Source organism: Salvelinus namaycush, chromosome 20 (assembly GCF_016432855.1).
Source record: "Salvelinus namaycush isolate Seneca chromosome 20, SaNama_1.0, whole genome shotgun sequence".
In the NCBI taxonomy this organism is placed as follows: domain Eukaryota; kingdom Metazoa; phylum Chordata; class Actinopteri; order Salmoniformes; family Salmonidae; genus Salvelinus; species Salvelinus namaycush.
Window position 1 is genome coordinate 49,028,604 of NC_052326.1, and position 24,963 is coordinate 49,053,566.

The following is a 24,963-nucleotide window of genomic DNA, read 5'->3' on the forward strand; positions in this document are numbered from 1 at the left end:
GGGTGAATAGTTATGCTATATGTTATTCACAAAAAAAATATTCTGCATATTCAAAGTGGTAGGCATGTTGTGTAAATCAAATGATACAAACCTCCAAAAAATCTATTTCAATTCCAGGTTGTATGGCAACAAAATATGAAAAATGCCAACGGGGGTGAATACTTACGCAAGCCACTGTAGTACAATGTAAAAAATTGTAGACAAACGCTTTGGCTGGTTTAAAACATACCCTTACAGGAAAAAAACACATAATTTCACGTTTTTGGAACACTTCACGTGATCATGTGAAATTCATGTGGTTATTCCGTAAGGGTATTCAAGGTTTTGAAAGACTTTGAAAGTTTGTAATTTCCACTACATTTTTTGACTTGATTTGCCCTTACAAAAAAAATATAAACCCCTGCAAAAATGTCCATTAATTATAATCCACACAATAATTGATATTGTCTGTTGCAGCAAGATAATTTTATTGCTGTGAGAAGCAAGGTCAAAATTAAGATCTGACAGCAAACCTTGATTTGGGACCTATGCAAGTCTCTGGAGCTTTCAGACACATCCTGATTTGGGACCTATGCAAGTCTCTGGAGCTTTCAGACACATCCTGAATTTATTTAATAAAATGTTTTACTTTGACAGTGTGTGTTCTAGTTCAAAATGGTATTTTGCTCTTGTTTTAGATGACCAAAGTACTTCCCATTGTTTTTAACACAATTGTTTTCTGGACATATTTCTCATTGACACATACACTAAATGACCAAAAGTATGTGGACATATGCTCGTCGAATATCTCATTCCAAAATCATGGTCATTAATATGGAGTTGGTGCCCCCTTTGCTGCTATACCAGCTTTCACTTTTCTGGGAAGGCTTTCCACTAGATGTTGGAACATTGCTGCGGGGACTTGCTTCCATTCAGCCACAAGGACATTAGTGAGATTGGACACTGGTGTTGGGCGATCGGCGTTCCAATTCAAACCAAAGGTGTTCGATGGGGTTAAGGATCAGGGCTCTGTGTAAGCCAGTCAAGTTCTTCCACACCATTTCTGTATGGACCTCACTTTGTGCACTTTGGCATTGCCATGCTTAAACAGGAAAGGGCCTTCCCCAAACTGTTGCCACAAAGTTGGAAGCACAGAATTGTCTAGAATGTCCCTTCGCTGGAACTAAGGGGCCTAGCCCGAAACATGAAAAACAGCCCCAGACAGTTATACCTTCCTCCACCAAACTTTACAGTTGGAACTATGCATTCGGGCAGGTAGCGTTCTCTTGAAATCCATCAAACCCAGATATGTCTGTCAGACTGCTAAATGGTGAAGTGTGATTCATCACTCCAGAGAACGTGTTTCCACTGCTCCACAGTCCAATGGCGGCGAGCTTTACACCACTCCAGCCGAAGCTTGGCATTGCGTATGGTGATCTTGGCATTGCGCGGTTGCTCGGCCATGGAAACCCATTTCATTAAGCTCCCGACAGTTCTTGTGCTGACATTGCTTCCAGAGGCAGTTTGGAACTCGGTAGTGGGTGTTGCAACTGAGGACAGACGATTTTACACACTACATTCTACTGCATTCAGCGGTCCCGTTCTGTGAGCTTTGTGGCCTACCACTACGCGGCTGAGCCGTTTTGGCTCCTAGATCTTTCCACTTCACAATAACAGCACTTATAGTTGACCTGGGCAGCTCTAGCAGGGTAGAAATTTAACAAACTGACCTGTTGGAAAGGTGGCATCCTATGACGGTGCCAAGTTGAAAGTCACTGAGCTCTTCAGTAAGGCCATTCTACTGCCAATGTTTGTCTACGGAGATTGCATAGCTGTGTGCTTGATTTTATACACCTGTCAGCAACTGGTGTGGCTGAAATAGCCAAATACATTCATTTGAAGGGGTGTCCACGTACTTTTATATATATAGTGTATATGACCTTGAACTACAGAGCATAATTGCAGTAATGATGTGTAACTAGTGAGAAGGAACAGATTATCTTATGATGGATCATGTGAATCCCATCAATCATATTTCCAGCGGCATGGAGGAAGGGGTGTGATTGGCAGACAGTTAACCGTGAAATTCAGTTGCAGTGACGTTAAAAGGGATGCAATTTGCCAGAGGGATTGGGGTGAATCTCCCCATCACATTCTCATGCAAATGCATGCACATACAAAACACACACACACGCGTACACACACACACACAAACATACACACAGTGTCACTCTTATCTTCCTACGGGAATTAAAGGCCCAGAATTCAGGTCTGGACTCTACCCTGACATGATTATTACATTATTATTAGCTCAATCACGCAAAAATCCCCTTCTGTTTCCATGACAACAATGCTGAGTATAAGTCATCAGTGAGTACTTGTTGAGCATTTCACAATGGATCAACATGGACACAGTTCCCCACCAGTGTTATATAACTGTTCAGCATGTTTGTTGTGTAGCTGAAAAAGAATGCAAATGTGACCCTTAGTGGATGCCTCTGCGCTATTTGACTTGACAATTGGCAACATACTGTACCATTTACACCACTAATGAGAAAATGTCTCAGTCGCCCGCAGCAAAGCTCAGGGCAGTAATTCCGCACTCCGCCGCCGTAATAATAAGCTTCACAAAGTCCAAATGAAAACTTCAAGTTTCCTTCCAATTAGGATATGTTTTCCAGACAAAAATAATGTTTCCTGACACTCATTGCCTCCAGCATTGGAGGAGAAGATACTCAGTGGTCTATGCGGATATAGACTATATATTTAGTAAATTATATGGAATTTGCAGATCTAGACAGAGTGGCCCTAGGGGGGATGGTTCAGAGGCTTTGCTCACAGTCAGAAGAGGGAATGGAAGGGGTCACAAGAAGCCAGGACGGACTTAAATAAAGGAAGTGAAAACAAGTTGTACATTATGAGAAGGAGGCAGAGTTGTTCAAAAATAACTCTCATAAGACTCTCGCCAAGTCTTGAATCGTCTGCAGCACAAATTCACATTTTATTCAGAGCAGAATGAGAGGGGCTCCGCTACGGGCAAAATGAACTCATAAACTTGGCAAGCACAGTGGGCCGCTACCCAGGATTTTATAATCAAAGACATGCATTTTCCCATAAGCCCTGTGAGACAATACTGTATATATTATAATTATACATACAATAGAATATATCACCAGAAATGCAGTGATAACTTATTGTAAATAAATATATATACAGTAACAATCAAAAGTTTGGACACACCTACTCATTCCAGGGTTTTTCTTTTTCATTTTCCACATTGTAGAATAATAGTGAAGACATCAAAACTATGAAATAACACATATGAAAACATGTAGTAACCAAAAAAGTGTTAAACAAATCAAAATATATTTTATATTTGAGATTCTTAAAAGTAGCCACCCTTTGCCTTGATGACAGCTTTGCACACGCTTGGCATTCTCTCAACCAGCTTCAAGAGGTAGTCACCTGGAATGCATTTCAAGGCTAGACGTGCCGCTAGCGCCCCACCTCGACAATATCCGGTGAAATTGCAGAGCGCGAAATTCAAAATACAAAAATCGTAATATTAAACATTCATGAAAATACAAGTGTCTTACATCGTTTAAAAGCTTAACTTCTTGTTAATCCAGCCGCTTTGTCAGATTTCAAAAAGGCTTTACGGCGAAAGTATACCATGCGATTATCTGAGGACAGCGCCCCGCGTACAAAAGCATAAAAAATATTTTCCAAACCAGCAGAGGCGTCACAAAAGTCAGAAATGGTTGTTTTGTTCAATAAAGTCCTTCTTTATATCCCAAAAAAGTCAGTTCAGTTGGCGCACTTGATTCAGTAATCCATCTGTTCCCCTCGTTCAAAATGCATGCAAAGGAATCCCAAATGTTACCAATAAACTTTGTCCAAACAAGTCAAACAACGTTTCTAATCAATCCTCAGGTACCCTAATATGTAAATAAACAATACAATTTAAGACGGAGAATAGTGTGTTCAATACCGGAGATAAATGACGAAATGCGCGCACAAGACTACAGTCAAAATGAGAGCCACCTAGAAAAACTACAAATTCTAGCTCATTTTTCAAAAAACAAGCCTGAAACCCTTTCTAAAGACTGCTGACATCTAGTGGAAGCCATAGGAACTGCAATCTGGGAGGATTTTCTTTACTTTTCCCATAGATAGCCATTTCAATGCGTGGTCACCTCAACAACAAAATAATTCCGGATGGATTCTCCTCGGATTTTCGCCTGCCTGTGAGTTCTGTTATACTCACAGACATTATTTGAACAGTTTTAAAAACTTCAGAGTGTTTTCTATCCAATACTGACAATTATATGCATATCTTAGCTTCTGGGCCTGAGTAACAGGCAGTTTACTTTGGGCACCTCAGTCATCCGAACTTCCGAATACTGCCCCCTATCCCTAAGACGTTTTAACAGGTGTGCCTTGTTAGAAGTTAATTTGTTTTATGTCTTTCCTTCCTAATGCGTTTGAGCCAATCAGTTGTGTTGTGACATGGTAGGGGTGGTGTACAGAAGAAAGCCCTTTTTGGTAAAAGACCAAGTCCATATTAAGCAAAAAACAGCTCAAATAAGAAAAGAGAAACAACAGTCCATCATTACTTTAAAACTTCTTAGGGCTGCAATCCCGTTAACGGGATCGATATGACAACAGCCAGTGAAAGTGCAGGGTGCCAAATTCAAACAACAGAAATCTCATAATTAAAATTCCTCAAGCATACAAGTATTTTACACCATTTGAATGATACACTTCTTGTTAATCCCACCACAGTGTCCGATTTCAAAAAGGCTTTACAGCAAAAGCACCACAAACGATTATGTTAAGTCACCACCAAATCACAGAAAAACACAGCCATTTTTCCAGCCAAAGACAGGAGTCACAAAAAGCAGAAATAGAGATAAAATGAATCACTAACCTTTGATGATCTTCATCAGATGACACTCATAGGACTTCATGTTACACAATACATATATGTTTTGTTCGATAAAGTTCATATTTATATCCAAAAACCTCAGTTTACATTGGCGCCATGTTCAGAAATGCCTCCAGAATATGCAGAGAAATTGCAGAGAGCCACATCAAATAACAGAAATACTCATCATAAACTTTGATGAAAGATACATGTTTTACATAGAATTAAAGATAAACTTGTTCTTAATGCAAGCACTGTGTCAGATTTAAAAAAAGCTTTACGGCAAAAGCACAATATTCAATAATCTGAGAACAGCGTTCAGCCACAAAAGCAAGCCATACAGTTACCAGCTAAATTGTGGAGTCAACAAAAGTCATAAATAGCATTATAAATCTTCACTTACCTTTGCTGATCTTTGTCGGAATGCACTCCCAGGACTACCACTTCCACAAGAAATGTTTGTTTTGTTCGGTAATGTCCATCATTTATGTCCAAATAGCTATTTTTGTTAGCGCGTTTGGTAAACAAATCCAAAGTCATGAAGCGCGTTCACTAAAAGCAGACGGAATGTCAAAAAGTTCTGTAACAGTCAGTAGAAACATGTCAAACGATGTATTGAATCAATCTTTAGGATGTTTTTAACATGAATCTTCAATAATGTTCCAACCGGAGAATTCCTTTGTCTTCAGAAATGTGATAGAACAGAGCTCGCTCTAACATGAACACGCATGGTCAGCGCATGTTCAGCTCATGATAGACCTTACTCAATCCCCTCTCCTTTGGCCCCACTTCACACTAGAAGCATCAGACAAGGTTCTAAAGACTGTTGACATCTAGTGGAAGCCGTAGGAAGTGCAATCTGACCCATATCCCACTGTGTATTCGATAGGCGATGAGTTGAAAACCTACAAACCTCAGATTTCCCACTTCCTGGTTGGATTTCTTTCTCAGGTTTTTGCCTGCCATATGAGTTCTGTTATACTCACAGACAACATTCAAACAGTTTTAGAAACTTCAGAGGGTTTCCTATCCAATACTAATAATAATATGCATATATTAGCAACTGGGACTGAGGAGCAGGTAGTTTACTCTGGGCACCTTTTCATCCAAGCTACTCAATACTGCCCCTGCAGCCATAAGAAGTTAAGACATGAAGGTCAGTCAATATGGAACATTTCAAGAACTTTGAAGTTCTTGAAGTTTATTCAAGCGCAGTTGCAAAAACCATCAAGCGCTATGATGAAACTGGCTCCCATGAGAACCGCCAAAGGAAAATTAATTTGAGTTACCAGCGTCAGAAATTGCAACCCAAATAAATGCTTCACAGAGTTCAAGTAACAGACACATCTCAAAATCAACTGTTCAGACGAGACTGCGTGAATCAGGCCTTCATGGTCAAATTGCTGCAAAGAAACCACTACTAAAGGACACCAATAAGAAGAAGAGACTTGCTTGGGCCAAGAAACATGAGCAATGTACATTAGACCGGTGGAAATCTGTCCTTTGGTCTGATGAGTCCAAATTTGAGATTTTTGGTTCCAAACGCTGTGTCTGTGAGACGCAGAGTAGATGAACAGATGATCTCCGCATGTGTGGTTCCCACCGTGAAGCATGGAGGAGGAGGTGTGATGGTGTGGGGGTGCTTTGCTGGTGACACTGTTGGTGATTCCTTTAGAATTCAAGGCACACTTAACCAGCATGGCTACCACAGAATTCTGCAGAGATACGCCATCCCATCTGGTTTGCACTTAGTGGGACTATCATTTGTTTTTCAACAGGACAATGACCCAACACACCTCTCGGCTCTGTAAGGGCTATCTGACCAAGAAGGAGAGTGATGGAGTGCTGCATCAGATTACCTGGCCTCCACAATCACCCGACCTCAACACAATTGAGATGGTTTGGGATGAGTTGGACCGCAGAGTGAAGGAAAAGCAGCCAACAAATGTTCAGCATATGTGGGAACTCCTTCAAGACTGTTGGAAAAGCATTCCAGGTGAAGCTGGTTGAGAGAACGCCAAGAGTGTCGAAAGCTGTCATCAAGGCAACGGGTGGCTACTTTGAAGAATCTCAAATATATTTTGGTTTGTTTAACACTTTTTTGCTTACTACACGATTCCATACAGTATGTGTTATTTCATTGTTTTGATGTCTGATATTATTCTACAATGTAGAAAATAGTGAAAATAAAGAAAAACCCTGGAATGAGTAGGTTTGTCCAATCTTTTGACTGGTACTGTATATATATAAATACAACCACAAAGACAGGGACCAAGTAATCTGTAATTTTACTGACAACAGTTAGCTTTCCTTTTTATTTCCTCATTGGTATTATTTTTATAGTGATTTTATGGTTTGAATTCCTGAATTGGCCATAGACACTGAAAACTCCCTACAATGAAGAATCTTAAGATAAAAACAGACAGTATAGGCTGTATATTAATAAAAGACATGAACATAGACAGTATACAGTAGACCGTATATTAACTAAAAAACATGGAAACAGACGGTATAGACCGTATATTAACTAAAAGACATGGACACAGATGGTATAGACAGTATATTAACTAAAAGACATGGAAACAGATGGTATAGACAGTATATTAGCTAAAAGACATGGACACAGATGGTATAGACAGTATATTAGCTAAAAGACATGGACACAGATGGTATAGACAGTATATTAACTAAAAGACATGGACACAGATGGTATAGACAGTATATTAACTAAAAGACATGGAAACAGACGGTATAGACCGTATATTAGCTAAAAGACATGGACACAGATGGTATAGACAGTATATTAATTAAAAGACATGGAAACAGATGGTATAGACCATATATTAACTAAAAGACATGGAGACAGATGGTATAGACCGTATATTAACTAAAATACATGGAGACAGACGGTATAGATCGTATATTAAAACTAAAAGACAAAGTGTTGACAAGGTGAGTCAGGGATGTGTCCTATCCCTTTTCCCTTTTTGTTGGTTATTGACTGGGTTATGAGGAAGACCACCGAATGGAGATAACTGGACGACCTCAACTTTTAGTATGATGGAACAAGCTGGAGAAGACTATTCAAAACGGAGTGCAGTGTTTGATGCGGTGTTTGATGTTCCCTGAGGAGTCATGGGCCTAAGAAAATAAGTAGCTGAAACATCAGCAATGCATCAGAGAAGAGGGTGAAGTATGGTGAGTGAATATCAATCAAAAGCATTGATCCTTAAATACACTTAATCCTTATGCAATATTTAACATTTCATATTTAATTTCACACAGTCCCCAAGTTCGTACATGCTGTCAGATTTCCTCAGCCATGATTGAATCAAAGCCTCATCGTCAACAATGCACTTACTTTTAAAGCTTAACATATGCTTGAATCGACATCTGCAGCGTTTACCATGAATGTGATCGCCGCAAACATCAAAGAAATTGTATTTTTAAAGGCGCAAAGTTGACTGTGCCGTGTGCTTATCAACAATGCACCTAGAGTTGAACCCTAGCCAAGGTCACTACAATACACCAGTGAGGATTCAGTGGGTTGACATTTACGTAATTTAGCAGACGCGCTTATCCAGAGTGACTTAGTGCATACATTTCATACCTTTTTTCCCCCCTTTCTCCTCCATACTGGTCCCCTGTTGGAATCGAACTCACAACCTTGGCATTGCAAGAGCCATACTCCTCCCACTGAGCCACATGGGACTATACAACAACAACAGTTACACACTCCATACCGACAAAGGGAGAACGCTAACGCTCATAATGTTCTCATAATATTATATAAATCCACTAGTAAAGTATTATTGTCACATATAATAGGTTATTTCCTTTTTACTGTGCCACATGTATAATAAGTAATTGATTAATGGACCTGGTAAGCTGGTGACAATGGCTTTGTTCACACAAGGACTCTTCAGGGCAGAAGGTGAGGCTACGGAGGATGTTCTAAGCACGGCTAACCTTGTCGGCAGAGGACTTAGCGGCACGCTCGATAACGCAAACAATGTCATTAGGCACAAACAGGACCTGTGTCTCCTGTTGTTGATGGGGAAAGATAACCACTGCTTAATTTGCATGAGAATCGTCGTCACCGAACCGATTCGGGTCTTAGCTTAATAATAATAAAAGTGTGCATTATAATACAGATGCTTAATTAAGGGTGAAGTTACTGATAATTAACTGCCGACCTTGCTAAATGTCAATCAACAGGTTATCTTCAAAAACAAGGGGCGGATTTAGCCATGGAAGGGAAAATTGTTAAATCTGGCTGAATATACTCTCCGTGCCCGTTCTAGTCTGCTGTTATTCTCTACATATGTAGGATCTTAATTTGAGCCTGTTTGCTACAGCAGGAAAAGCAACAATGTGAATTATTATGTGAATTATAATTAATGGACATTTGTGTAGGAGTTGATACATTTTTCGTAAGGGAAAATCACGACTGAAAGTTATCCTGCAAGACGTTGATCAAATTAGGATTCCTACATCTTACGATTATTAATTTCATAAGTGAGAAGAGTATCTGTAAGAATCCTTAGGTTTTTACAGATACAGGCTGAATACTGAGAGAGTAGGGCACTTCTGGTAAATTGTGTCAGTGCAGAGTAACATAATTATTTAGCATTGTCCAACAACACGGTCGCAGTTAACATGTGTTTCATTTCATGAATTTACCTTCATTGATTCAGGACTGCCTCTGCACAGTTGGCGGCAATCCATCACCGCACTCACTGTGTTGAATATAAGAAAGCCAACCTATCAGCCCTGCCCACTTCCCCCTCCCAATGTCAACCCCTGTTTTAAAGAAATATTCTATGTTTTTCCCCCCTTATAACTCCATCGTCATCAACCATAATGAACCAGCCTAATGGTGGCTTCAAGTGAAGGGAGGCAGACCAGTGGGGCAAGAACTCATCTTTTTTCTTACCCACTCTTTATGGGCAAGGAGTTTGGATTTACTGTTTTAATGAGACTGCTGTATTTCTTTCCCCCTCTCCTGTATTTATGGTGCCCTGAATTATGCCACCAAACATTATCCCAGTGAGCCAGGAGTTATGGGGACATCACCTTACATCACCAGAGATGTATCAGTACAATGAAATATGACTTCACAAGCAGGGCAGATCCAACCGTGCCAGTTGGATTGAGTATCCGGGGGCTGACGGAGCACGGGAGAGCACGAAGATGCTTTTTCCTCATTGCTATACATTTCATATTCAGCAATCAGTCATAGTAGACGTTTCCTGAACAGAGCAACAGGTCACAATAAATGCCCTTCGCAGGTATTCACAAAGCCTCAAAGTCAAAAGTGTACCTTTGAGTACAATCACTGGCCTAGGCCCTTTGAGTACAATCACTGGCCCGGGCCCTTTGAGTACAATCACTGGCCCAGGCCCTTTGAGTACAATCAAGTCAAGCAGAACAGTTTGTTTACGATTAAGTCACTGTCAAAGATCGGGACAACAGAATTCCCTAGAGAATAGACTTTGAGGAGTTTCAGAGCAATATCTTTCTCCAAAGGGGTACTTTGGCTGTCCACATAGGTAGGGGAACACTTTTTGGTTCCAGGTAGAACTCTTTAGGATTCCATGTAAAACCCTCTGTCGAAAGGGTTCTACATGGAATCCAAAAGAGTTCTACCTAGAACCAAAAGGGTTCTACCTGGAACCAAAAAGGGTTCTTCAAAGGTTTTTCCTATGGGGACAGCCAAAGAACCCTTTTAGGTTCTAGATAGCACCTTTTGTACTAAGAGTACTATGATATGACAGCTGATAGCTGTAATATTAATGTGTCTCAACATACTGAATTGTAATTGGTTGCATTCTACCGTCATTTCATACTGCGCTATGATTGGTTAAGACCATCCAGGTGGTGAGGTAATTTCAGTTGATCATGGCCGGAGACACATGAACATGGCAGCTAAAGCTAGCTAATAAAGAGCTACGTTTTATAAAGATCCTGTCCTACATATAATTTTGTACAAAGCGTGCAAAACAAGACAATCGCCATCAGCTTCTCCGAATATTGCACCTGTTATTCCAGCAGGCAATGCCACAAGGCAGAATATTGTCATATATACAGTACACCACCAGCCATGCTACTGTATCACCTGTTATTACAGCAGGCAATGCCACAAGGCAGAATATTGTCATGTATACAGTACACCACAAGCCATGCTACTGTATCACCTGTTATTACAGCAGGCAATGCCACAAGGCAGAATATTGTCATATATACAGTACACCACAAGCCATGCTACTGTATCACCTGTTATTACAGCAGGCAATGCCACAAGGCAGAATATTGTCATGTATACAGTACACCACCAGCCATGCTACTGTATCACCTGTTATTACAGCAGGCAATGCCACAAGGCAGGATATTATCATATATACAGTACACCACTAGCCATGCTACTCTATCACAAACACAGGTAATGAATAACAATATACCCAGCGGACAAAATACACCAGATTACAACCAAATGCTTCTTGGATAAAATATTCCTTTTGCAATCAGTATACAACCTGACATCACAAAATTGCAACTACTTTTGCCTGCTGGGTAAGCACTAAGGCCACTTGTTTGGCACCAGCAGCTCCACAGCAGAATAAGCGCTGTGTAATAGTGTACAGTTCACACGCCATCTGCATCACTGCATCACAATAACTCACTGCACATTATTCACTCGGTTTGTCGCTAAGCCGCTCAACATGTAGATGAGCTGCTGTTACACCACTGTGAAATCAGACTGCTAGTGGCAAAGCAGAATCTTCTGTCGTCTCCGCAGTCCCATTTCCTTTTTCGGCCAAGCAGCGTTCCAGCCAACGTTCCATCTACATTCCATCATAATGTGAGACATGTCAATCAGAGCTCATAAGAAGCACACTGATCTCCCAGAGAGATTATTATGTCATCAGAGGATATAGAGGAAACATGCACATCTCCCTGTCCATCCTCTCCTGAGGAGGGTTTGAAAAAGAGAGGAAGAGACTCCTTGGCTGTGATTAGAGAGGGAGATTGAGTGCATTTGTGCAACGTGGCGACGGCTTATTACAATGCATAGCATGTTGTTGGAATGATGTGTTGTGTTCTGTATACTCCCAATAGCTTTCCAAAATGTCAATGCAACACAATACACAACCTCCGCTTGGCCTATTGTTCTACTCAACTGTTTAATATTGCCAGCTTGCTGATGCACAGTATATCCTAATTGCTTTTTTGGTCCGAAAAGGAGATTGCAAAATGCATTGATTCCAGTCCAATCTCAGAGACACTCTTTCAAACTTTTAGATTTAATCGCTTCAGTGCCAGTAACACAGCCAGTCCTCCCTCCAGAGTGGAAAAATGCATCATCCTTACACTGTCGCCGATGTGTAGTGAGCTACATGACGCATTCACCATTGAGAAAATGAATGGGAAGTTACCATTGTGAAAATGAATGGGAAGTTACAATTTAAAAAATGAATGGGAAGTTACCATTGTGAAAAAGTAATGGGAAGTTACAATAGAGAAAATGAATTGGAAGTTACCATTGTGAAAATAAATGGGAAGTTACAATTGAGAAAATGAATGGGAAGTTACAAGTGAGAAAATGAATGGGAAGTTACCATTGAGAAAAAGTAATGGAAAGTTACCATTGAGAAAATGAATGGGAAGTTACCATTGTGAAAATGAATGGGAAGTTACAATTGTGAAAATGAATGGGAAGTTACCATTGGAAAAAGTAATGGGAAGTTACCATTGAGAAAAGGTAATGGGAAGTTACCATTGAGAAAATGAATGGGAAGTTAATATTTTGAAAATGAATGGGAGCTCTAACGTTTGAACTCTCCCAGCATTCTTGGTTTGTGAGAGATGGCATGGTAAAATTGTGTAGATTGCCTCTGTAAATTAAAATCCAAGCTGTGGTCTGTATAGATGCTTGTTCTCTCTCTCTCTCTGATCCTTACTTTAACTTTTTGTGCTGTTGTTTGGGAACATTGGATATATTGAATCAAAACCCTTGAAGAAACATCTACAGTATTCTCTCACGCACATGGCATTAGTATATTGTCAATGCTGCAGGCTCTATTTCTTGTGGTTGTAGGTAACAATTCCAGGCAACAAAACGGACATCAATTTCCAAGCGAGTCCTAAGCTTCCTAGTAATATGAAACCAACCATGAAACAATTGTTTGATACATAATAGAAAAATTAGTTTTCGCTTCCTCGTTTGCGTGAGTCAAAGTCTTCCCACAGGAGCCTGTACACATATTTCCTCTCCTGTTTTGGTTTTCAATTAATTTACTTAATGTATTTTCATCCCCTGGTTTTAAAACAACTCAAAAGGAACTGCCTCCATGCTGTTATGAGACTATTTCTTATTAAGAGAGTCATTCATCCCTATTCATCTCTCCTGGGTCAGGCATGTGACTGGTGTACTGCCAACTAGCTGTTCGGGGTTTTACATGTTGGAATTTGTCCTTGTCGTCTCCCAAATTAGCCAGATAATTACTCAAGGCTAAACGGTGTTCAGGACAACAATGAAAAAAGAGGGACGGGGGACCAAATATAGCAACACCTTGTGAATATTATAACAGTTATATTGTACAGGACAGCAGACCTGGATTCAAATACTATTTGAAATAATTTCAAATGCTTTATCTGGGCTTGATTGAGCTTGTCTGATGCATTGGAACCAATAGAGTACTTGCAAAACTACATTCCTCTAAAACTGTTTGGCTAGCTAGCTAACAAACATACAGTGCATACACATTATTTTACATACTTTCCTATCACAGCAATGGCAAACCACAGTTGACCACCTCCCTGACCAAATTGGCTGACCTTTAGCGCATCATAAGAAGGTTCATGTCCGAAATAGTATTTTAATTCCTAATTCTATGGGGACGACCTCCAAGGGAGGTCCATATTTGTAAGGACACAAACACACACTGACACACACTGACACACACACACACACACACACACACACACACACACACACACACACACACACACACACACACACACACACACACACACACACACTCAATAATGTTGAACTCTGCTGTGGTCCAATAAAGCAACCATCATAAAACAACTTATCAGTGCAAAATTTTAATTGTGACACACTTACCGATCATGTGCCATGGTGAAATAACTTTGATGGGCTTCAACTCCATCACCACAGTCTTCACCCTTTCAAACTTCTGGCAGGCTAGACAGGTACTGACCTTTAAGCTCAAAGTGACAAATTGAAACATTGTGTGCTCGCTGATGTGGCATTCATAGAAATAATAATTTCACATATAATAGAATGTGATCGATAAACAAAAGGTTATTTCACTTGCCCAGCTGTCCACATCCTTGACAATTCCACACCAGAAGAAGCGTAGGTTGATTTTGGTAATCATGCACTGCACTCAGAAATGGCCAGCATGCATCTCGGTCAGCACGGCCTCCTTCTCCTCCTTTGTGAAAATCCCCCTCCTGTGTGGCTGGTCATCCTTCCCCTGTAGGTGCATGTGATTGCCTAACAAGTTGGAAGGCAAGAGTTATTGAAATACTAGAGTTTAAGTCTGGAGATATGTGAATGTGGTAAGCCTGATCACCGACAACGACGAGACAGCCTACAGGGAGGAGGTCAGAGACCTGGCCGGGTGGTGCCAGAATAACAACCTATCTCTCAACGTAACCAAGACTAAGGAGATGATTGTGGACTGCAGGAAAAGTAGGACCGAGCACGCCCCATTCTCATCGACGCGGCTGAAGTGGAGCAGGTTGAGAGCTTCAAGTTCCTTGGTGTCTACATCAACAACAATCTAGAATGGTCCAAACACACCAAGACAGTCGTGAAGAGGGCACGACAAAGCCTATTCCCCCTCAGTAAACTAAAAAGATTTGGCATGGGTCCTGAGATCTTCAAAAGGTTCTACAGCTGCAACATTGAGAACATCCTGACCGGTTGCATCACTGCCTGATACGGCAATTGCTTGGCCTCTGACCGCAAGGCGCTACAGAGGGTAGTGCATACGGCCCAGTACATCACTGGGGCTAAGTTGCCTGCCATCCAGGACCTCTACACCAGACGGTGTCAGAGGAAGGCCCTAAAAATTGTCAAAGACCCCAGCCACCCCAGTTATAAACTGTTCTCTCTACTACCGCATGGCAAGCGGTACCGGAGTGCCAAGTCTAGGACAAGAAGGCTTCTCAACAGTTTTTACCCCCAAGCCATAAGACTCCTGAACAGGTAATCAAATGGCTACCCAGACTATTTGCATTGTGTGCCCACCCCCAACCCCTCTTATTACGTTGCTGCTACTCTCTGTTTATCATATATGCATAGTCACTTTAACTATACATTCATGAACATACTACCTCAATTGGGCCAACCAACCAGTGCCCCAGCACATTGGCAAACCGGGCTATCTGCATTGTGTCCCACCCACCACCCACCAACCTCTCTTTTACGCTACTGCTACTCTCTGTTCATCATATATGCATAGTCACTTTAACCATATCTACATGTGCATACTACATCAATCAGCCTGTCACGCCCTGACCTGTAACGGCAGTCTAAGTCGTCCTCCTCCTCAGACGAGGAGAGGCGAGAAGGATCAGAGGACCAATACGCAGCGTGGTAATTTTCCATAATGAATTTAATCAAAACAAAACAATACACTATACAAAATAACAAAAGAACATACCGTCACAGTCCTAGCTGGTGCAGAACACAAACACAGAGACAGGAAACAACCACCCACAATCCCCAACACAAAACAAGCCACCTATATATGATTCTCAATCAGGGACAACGATTGACAGCTGTCTCTGATTGAGAACCATATTAGGCTGAACACAGAAACAGACGAACTAGACACACAACATAGAATTCCCACCCAGCTCACGTCCTGACCAACACTAAACAAGCAAAACACATAAGAACTCTGGTCAGGACGTTACAGTACCCCCCCCCTGAGGTGCGGACTCCGAACGCACGCCTAAAACTCAAGGGGAGGGTCTGGGTGGGCATCTGTCCGCGGTGGCGGCTCCGGCGGTGGACGAGGACACCACTCCACCACTGTCTTTGTCCCCCTCCTTAGCGTCCTTTGAGTGGCGACCCTCGCCCACGACCTTGGCCTAAGAATCCTCCCCAAGGCCCCCACATGATTTAGGAGGTAGCTCAGGACAGAGAGGTAGCTCAGGACAGAGAGGTAGCTCAGGACAGAGAGGTAGCTCAGGACAGAGGGGCAACTCCGGACAGAGAGGCAGCTCCGGACTGAATGGCAGCTCCGGACTGAATGGCAGCTCCGGACTGAGTGGCAGCTCCGGACTGAGTGGCAGCTCCGGACTGAGTGGCAGCTCCGGACTGAGTGGCAGCTCATGACTGGAGGGCAGCTCATGACTGGAGGGCAGCTCATGACTGGAGGGCGGCTCTGGCAGCTCCTGACTGACGGACGGCTCTAGCGGCTCCTGACTGACGGACGGCTCTAATGGCTCGGGACAGACGGGCGGCTCTAATGGCTCGTGGCAGACGGATGGCTCAGACGGCGCTGGGCAGACGGATGGCTCAGACGGCGCTGGGCAGACGGATGGCTCAGATGGCGCTGGGCAGACAAGCAGCTCAGACTGCGTTGAGCAGGCAGGCAGTACAGACGGTGCTGGGCAGACGGCCGACTCTGACCTGCTGAGGCGCACAGTAGGCCTGGTGCGTGGTGCCGGAACTGGTGGTACCGGACTGGAGACACGCACCTTAAGGCTAGTGCGGGGAGCAGGAACAGGGCACACTGAATTCTCAAAGCACACTATAGGCCTGGTGCGTGGTACCGGCACTGGTGGTACCGGGCCGAGGGCACGCACCTCAGGGCGAGTGCGGGGAGAAGGAACAGTGCGTACAGGGCTCTGGAGACGCACAGGAAGCCTGGTGCGTGGTGTAGGCACTGGTGGTACTGGGCTGGGGCGGGAAGGTAGCGCCGGATATACCGGACCGTGCAGGCGTACTGGCTCCCTTGAGCACTGAGCCTGCCCAACCTTACCTGGTTGCATGCTCCCCGTAGCCCGTCCAGTGCGGGGAGGTGGAATAACCCGCACTGGGCTGTGTTGGCGAACCGGGGACACCATGCGTAAGGCTGGTGCCATGTACACCGGCCCGAGGAGACGTACTGGAGGCCAGATATGTAGAGCCGGCTTCATGGCACTTGGCTCAATGCTCAATCTAGCCCGGCCAGTGCGGGGAGGTGGAATAACCCGCACCGGGCTATGCACACGTACAGGAGACACCGTGCGCTCTTCCGCATAACACGGTGTCTGCCCGTACTCCCGCTCTCCACGGTAAGCATGGGAAGTGGGCGCAGGTTTCCTACCTACCTTCGCCACACTACCCTTTAGCCCCCCCCCCCCCCCCCAAGAAATTTTTGGGGTTTCTTCACGGGCTTCCGTGCTGCCTCCTCATACCACCGCTCCTGGGCTTTAGCTGCCTCCATCTCTTCCCGAGAGCGGCGATATTCTCCAATGTGAGCCCAGTGTCCTTTACCCTCCAGAATTTCCTCCCATGTCCAGGATTCCTGTGTAGTGGGCCGCTGCTGCTCGTACTCACGCTGCTTGGTCCGAGTTTGGTGGGTGGTTCTGTAACGGCAGTCTAAGTCGTCCTCCTCCTCAGACGAGGAGAGGCGAGAAGGATCAGAGGACCAATACGCAGCGTGGTAATTTTCCATAATGAATTTAATCAAAACAAAACAATATACAAAATAACATACCGTCACAGTCCTAGCTGGTGCAGAACACAAACACAGAGACAGGAAACAACCACCCACAATCCCCAACACAAAACAAGCCACCTATATATGATTCTCAATCAGGGACAACGATTGACAGCTGTCTCTGATTGAGAACCATATTAGGCTGAACACAGAAACAGACGAACTAGACACACAACATAGAATTCCCACCCAGCTCACGTCCTGACCAACACTAAACAAGCAAAACACATAAGAACTCTGATCAGGACGTTACATGACCTTAGTTCCTTTGTTATGTCTCTATTTTGGTTTGGTCAGGGCGTGAGATGGGGTGGGCATTCTATGTTTTTGTTCTATGTTTTATATTTCTATGTGTTTGGCCGAGTGTGGTTCTCAATCAGAGGCAGCTGTCTATCGTTGTCTCTGATTGAGAACCATACTTAGGTAGCCTCATCCCACCTGTGTTTTGTGGGTAGTTGTTTTCTGTTGTGTGTCTGCACCAGCCAGAACTGTTTCGGTCGTTCTCATTGTTATTTTTGTTATTTCAGTGTTCATTAAATAAATATGGACACGTACCACGCTGCACCTTGGTCCTCTCCTTCCAACAGCCGTTACACAGCCTGACTAACCGGTGTCTGTATGTAGCCTCGCTACTTTTATAGCCTCGCTACTGTATGTAGCCTGTCTTTTTACTGTTGTTTTATTTCTTTACCTACCTATTGTTCACCTAATACCTTTTTTGCACTATTGGTTAGAGCTTGTAAGTAAGCATTTCACTATTCACTGTTGTATTCGGTGCACGTGACAAATAAACTTTGATTTGATTTGATTTTCTCAGCTCCCCCCCTACGAATGTTGTCGAGATCAGTGGTGCCTTCATAGTACTTCACCTGGTTGGAAATAAAAAAATAAAAATCTCCTCGAGGGATGCCATTAAAGTGCAAGCTACATACAAACGGAAAGCTACAGTAACAGTTACCTAGCTGGCTTAAGTTAGCTAAATAAAACTGTCTGGCTAGCTAGCTAACTTGCTGACTTGGCAGGCTGAGGTAAATGAGCAGCTAGCAATGTCAATCTGAAAACTGCTTAAATTATGTAACAATATTATCATATAAAAATACAAATATATGGTAAGGAAAGTCTTCTCTTTTCAGTCTTTTCTGAAGCAGTACTGTAGGTAGTCACGATTGCGAGCTAATACATTTGCGCGGACCGAGCGGGCGCTTATAAGGTGAAATAGAACTAGAACTACCCGCGTCCTCCGTCCTCTGAAACGAGGTAAAATAGAGCCAAGCAGCCAGCAGAGCATGGATGCTTTGGGGCAAATTATTATTATTATTTTATGGGGAAAAATTGGGTGACACCAAAGCCGGCGGGGGCTGCGGGGGTGTGTGGAACGCCAGTGCTCCAGTGTTGTATTGGTGGACATCTCTAATCAAATTAAAATAATTGGATAGGTACCTGGGGGCTGAATCTAATAATTTTGTGGACCAGACCAAGTTGAATTAATATTACCCTTTTCTATACAGAGCCACCCTAGCTGATTAAATGCTCGACCTCCAGATGAGTACGAGGTGGGAGTATAATGTACAATTCGCACCAGCTTGTTTTGGTTGGTCTCTTGTTTATTCTTTAGATGTTTGGGTATGCTGGTGAACCATGACGTGCACGCATAATCAGTGATAATGAACTAGCGCACCTGCCAGAACATATACAAACTTGTTTACAATCATTGGTAATCAAATTTACTGCAACACCAATTAATATCCCAAAATTTTATGTGGCTCATTAAACAGCCACGTAGATAAATATTGATAAAGTAGTTTATGCCTTGATCCATCTATAGACAGTAGATTTAAAGCTGCAATGTGTAACTTTTTTGGGCGACCCAATCAAACAAACATAGAAATGTGAGTTGTAGATCAGTCATTCTCATTGAAAGCAAGTCTAAGAAGTGGTAGATCTGTTATATGTGTGCTATTTCTATGCTTATGTTTTTTGTTTTTGCATCTTTTACATACACAGCTGGTGTACTCTAGTCTACAATATTTTTAGTTATGGAAAATATATTTTACAGCGGTTTAGGTGGTTCATTGATTTTCCACACTATACTTGATTGTTTTGACACAAACTGAAATTAGGCAAACTATTAGAATTTTAGCAACCAGGAAATGGGAGACTGATTTCTGCATAGTGCATCTTTAACATGTCACAAGCTCCCTTCAGACTATTTTAAAATAATACCTCATATTCCATATGAAACCTCATTTTTGATCAGATTAACAAAACTGTTAACAAAACTCTCTCTCTTTACTTTATAAGCAGGAAGATGGCCTCTCGCTCCCAGTGGATAACTGATGATCACTGTTACTGTCCATTTGCAGTTCACACCATGGTCGGGTACGACCCGAAACCACATCTATTATTTAAATGATGCTTCTAATTAGTGGGTGTTTATACTTTGCAAGTCTTGAAATTATGAAAAATAGATATGCCGATATAAAAAAATTCACCATGGGATTTTAATGACTTTAATGACACATCTCACTGGAAACATACTATGCTCTGTCTGTGGTGGACTACCTGACCATTCTGAGGTAAAATAAACACTGAATTATACTGGCCTCTTCAAGGCCTCCAAGGGGCACATATCCCAGTTTATCAGAGGAGTGCATGCAGAAATTAACACAAATTAGCACTGTCCTTCAGAACCATAAAAACAAAGGGAGGGGATGTGATGGCTATATGCCAGATATACATCTTCGGGGAAAAACAGCTCTTGCAGTCCATAGGCATGGCCCGGTTGTGAGATCACCGGCTTTGTTGTTATAAATCAGATTCACAACCTATTTTTACTCATCAATAAATCTTATTTGAGAAAAAAGCACCAGAGGAACCCATGAAGCAACACTAACGACTGAAACAAGCAAGTTACTTCTAGTGCCACGTTGGTTCGAACACCGCGGCCCGTGTAATGATCGTTATTTATTTTAGCTGTCTTCTCGGTCTCAGATACTAATATCGGGCTGATCTGTCTAAGTAGCAATGAGAACAACATTAGGAGGGTGAGTGGTCATTAGCCAGTCTTGTTAATTGCACATATCGTGGCAATTAAGAGTCATGGTGAATGCAAGTACGATCAACAATCATGTTAATAGATGGTAGACATAATGCTTGGTGTGTGGTGTCGAAGAGGATAAGATATTAGTGGATGTTTTATAACTCAGAAGAATGTAATGCAATTATTCATTGGATTGAATCTGGCCTATATATTATGGCAGGTTGGGACACATGTCATCCATTAAAAAAGATGCCACAAGATTTACAAACCAAAGAGAATATGAAGAATTTCAGCTGGACCTATAAAATCTACACAATAGTACATAGTTACCGGCAGACCTGGGTTTAAATATAAATTGAAATCATTTCAAGTACTTCCTCTGTGATTTATTGAGTTTTCCTGGCTTAATGGACCAATAGAATAGTCACCAAAATGGCAAACCCCATCCATCAATAACTCCAGGCAGACTACAGCAAATGCTTAAAAGTATTTTAAAGATTTCAAGATCTGGTTCCCAGACAGCCTATACACAGAAACTGTTATACCCATGAATCTCACAGAGACATACTGTACATGTGTCAATGTCATAGAAACATACTGTAGCTTGGTACATTTGGCTCACAAAGCCATCCAATCCACATTACAGGTTGTACGTTAATTCCCCATGACGATATTGAATTAATGTAGTAATATGGAAATATGAACTCTGAAGAAATAATACCTAATGGGGCATACGTTGGATCGTTATGGTCCGTAATTACCGAGAACTCCACGCCTGACAGGCATGTTATCGATTCCTCATGCTATGATGTCCACTCTGTCAAAAGTCTAAGACTGCATTCTGACAACTCTATCAAAAGACTCCATTCAAAAATGTTCCAGATCAATATAGATGATATAAGTGATGTCTTAATGATGTCACACCACCATTTCCGTACCTACCTAAGCACTGTGATGGGGGTTTGGGTAGTTGGGTGTATTCTTCAAAATGTTTTTTTTTTTTCTTCTCTGGACATTGTAAGTGTAAGGATCTTTTTACCCTCTCTGGTAGAGCAGAACCGAATCATCTCAATCTTATTTGTATTTGAATTATTAATGATTAATGACGTACAAACACTGATCATTCATTGGGTGGCACATTTTTCCATTTCTTCGTTCTCAAACAAAGAGTTGTAAATGGTTAGCACCCGAAAAGATGTCACATAAAGCTAACTTCATTATTCAATGTTTTTAATTATTTTCACACATCTTTTTGAGTGAGAAAAAACTAAACGTCAGTGAACGCTATCCCTGATGCAGAGGAAATAATTGAAACACGTTGAATAATGAAGTAAGCTTTATGCGACATCTTTTGGAGTGCGAACCCATTTACACCTCTTTGTCTGTCTGAATTGCCGGGTTTTACGCACCAGCCAAGCTTCTGGGAGAGCACCATGGTTCTCTTCTGATTCATCTCTTCTTTCTCCTCCGCTAGACTCAGATGAAAAACATATATAGGAGTGTGTATAATGAGCGTGCCTATTTAATACACGTTAGATATGAACATCGAGGTTGATGTGTTTATGTGCAAACGCGGGAAAATAGATTTATATTGAGAATTGATGCAAAGAAGGTTATGCTGGTAATTCCATAAGTATACCAAACAGCTGGCCTGTTGAAAAAGTTTAATTGAAAAAGCTTTGACATTTTGTACCATCAGAGCACCTTGGTCATGCCCTACGCTAGTCTGATTTATTTTTAGCCAATCAGTGTAGGAGATGTATCATGGACAGCTCAGGCCTGTTTTTATCACTGGACCAAATGCAGCTACTTCTACTAAATGCTGATTACACTGAAAAGTAACTTTCAGTCACACCAATCAATCAATCAAATGTATTTATTAAGCTATTTTTACATCAGCAGATGTCACAAAGTGCTGTACAGAAACCCAGCCTAAAACCCTAAACAGCAAGAAAAACAGCAAGTAATGCAGATGTAGAAGCACTGGTGATAGCAACACCTGTCACGCCCTGGCCATAGAGAGGTTTTTATTCTCTATTTTGGTTAGGCCAGGGTGTGACTAGGGTGGGCATTCTAGTTTCTTTATTTCTATGTTTTCTATTTCTTTGTGTTTGGCCGGGTGTGGTTCTCAATCAGAGGCAGCTGTTTATCGTTGTCTCTGATTGAGAACCATACTTAGGTATCCCTTTTTTCCTCCTGTCTTTGTGGGAAGTTGACTTTGTTTAGGGCACATAGCCTTTAGCTTCACGGTTTGTTTTTGTAGTGTTTATTGTTTTGTTCGGCGTCATCTTTTATTCAATACAATAAAATGTACGCTCACCACGCTGCACCTTGGTCGTCCTCCTTCAACAGCCGTGACAACACCGGTGTTGCTATCAGTGAAAATAATTTCAGTTGACAGTGTATGTACATGTATACCATTGATCATGGTCTTCCACATGCATAGGGAGGCTGATCCAGTACGAGATAGGTGTACTTAATGAACTGGTCCACTGAGTGTATATCAATTATACATATTTCTGCTGCTTAGTGATTCACCTATGGAATATGTGTTTTATGAAGATTTTGTAGATGTACTGCTTAGGTTTAAGTTTAGGTTTATATGAACATCTTTGTACATATGCAGAAATATACATCAAATGTGATGTCATCCAATATAAAACACAAATATAAAGATATGATCAGCCTAGTTATATGGACAGTGTATCATCAATAAGTAACAAGTCATAAACAACAAATTGGCATACCACTCAATCAATACATATGCATATCAAATGTCTTTAGTGATAGAGAATGTAATTTAGGTAAAACGTTACTGTAGCATGCATTCATAAAGCCTTCATTACAGCTATATAACATATTATAACATTTCTCATAAGCTGCCATAAGCTGTCATAAGTAGATTGAAATAGTTATGAGTCACGGCATTAGATGTTATAAAACCGGTTATAATGGGTGTTAAAAATTACTGTTCATCCGGTTGTCATATGCTCTACTCTTTTATTACACAGTCTGCATGATAATGTATGTCAAATGTTATTACATGCAACATAAGAGTCTACGTACCAGATGTTATAACATGGAGTCATGTCATTTGCCAATCTCTGTGTCACATTATAACATTGAATGGAATGATTTCCGTCATAACCATGTCGTATGCCTTCATAGAGTGTTCACAGACACCTTAAGTCATGTGACATTCATTTGTTATATGTGTGCTTATACCACAGGATGAGTTGAGAGTATCACAAACATTTACCATTCAAAGGATCTCCAAAAACATGGGCAAATGGGAGCACAGTTGTTCTTAGGATTTGTATTTATTTGAAAAAGCACACATTAAAATACCAACAACTTGACAAGAAAACTCAATGTTGAAAGAGCCTACAGGGAGGAGGTCAGTGACCTGGCAGTGTGGTCAGGGAAGAGGTCAGTGACCTGGCAGTGTGGTCAGGGAGGTCAGTGGCCTGGCAGTGTGGTCAGGGAGGAGGTCAGTGACCTGGCAGTGTGGTCAGGGAGGTCAGTGGCCTGGCAGTGTGGTCAGGGAGGAGGTCAGTGACCTGGCAGTGTGGTCAGGGAGGAGGTCAGTGACCTGGCAGTGAGGTCAGGGAGGAGGTCAGTGACCTGGCAGTGCGGTCAGGGAGGAGGTCAGTGACCTGGCAGTGTCGTCAGGGAGGAGGTCAGTGACCTGGCAGTGCGGTCAGGGAGGAGGTCAGTGGCCTGGCAGTGTGGTCAGGGAGAAGGTCAGTGACCTGGCAGTGTGGTCAGGGAGGAGGTCAGTGACCTGGCAGTGAGGTCAGGGAGGAGGTCAGTGGCCTGGCAGTGTGGTCAGGGAGGAGGTCAGTGACCTGGCAGTGTGGTCAGGGAGGAGGTCAGTGACCTGGCAGTGTGGTCAGGGAGGAGGTCAGTGACCTGGCAGTGTGGTCAGGGAGGAGGTCAGTGACCTGGCAGTGTGGTCAGGGAGGAGGTCAGTGACCTGGCAGTGTGGTCAGGGAGGAGGTTAGTGGCCTGGCAGTGTGGTCAGGGAGGAGGTCAGTGACCTGGCAGTGAGGTCAGGGAGGAGGTCAGTGACCTGGCAGTGAGGTCAGGGAGGAGGTTAGTGGCCTGGCAGTGTGGTCAGGGAGGAGGTCAGTGACCTGGCAGTGTGGTCAGGGAGGAGGTCAGTGGCCTGGCAGTGCGGTCAGGGAGGAGGTCAGTGACCTGGCAGTGTGGTCAGGGAGGAGGTCAGTGACCTGGCAGTGTGGTCAGGGAGGAGGTCAGTGGCC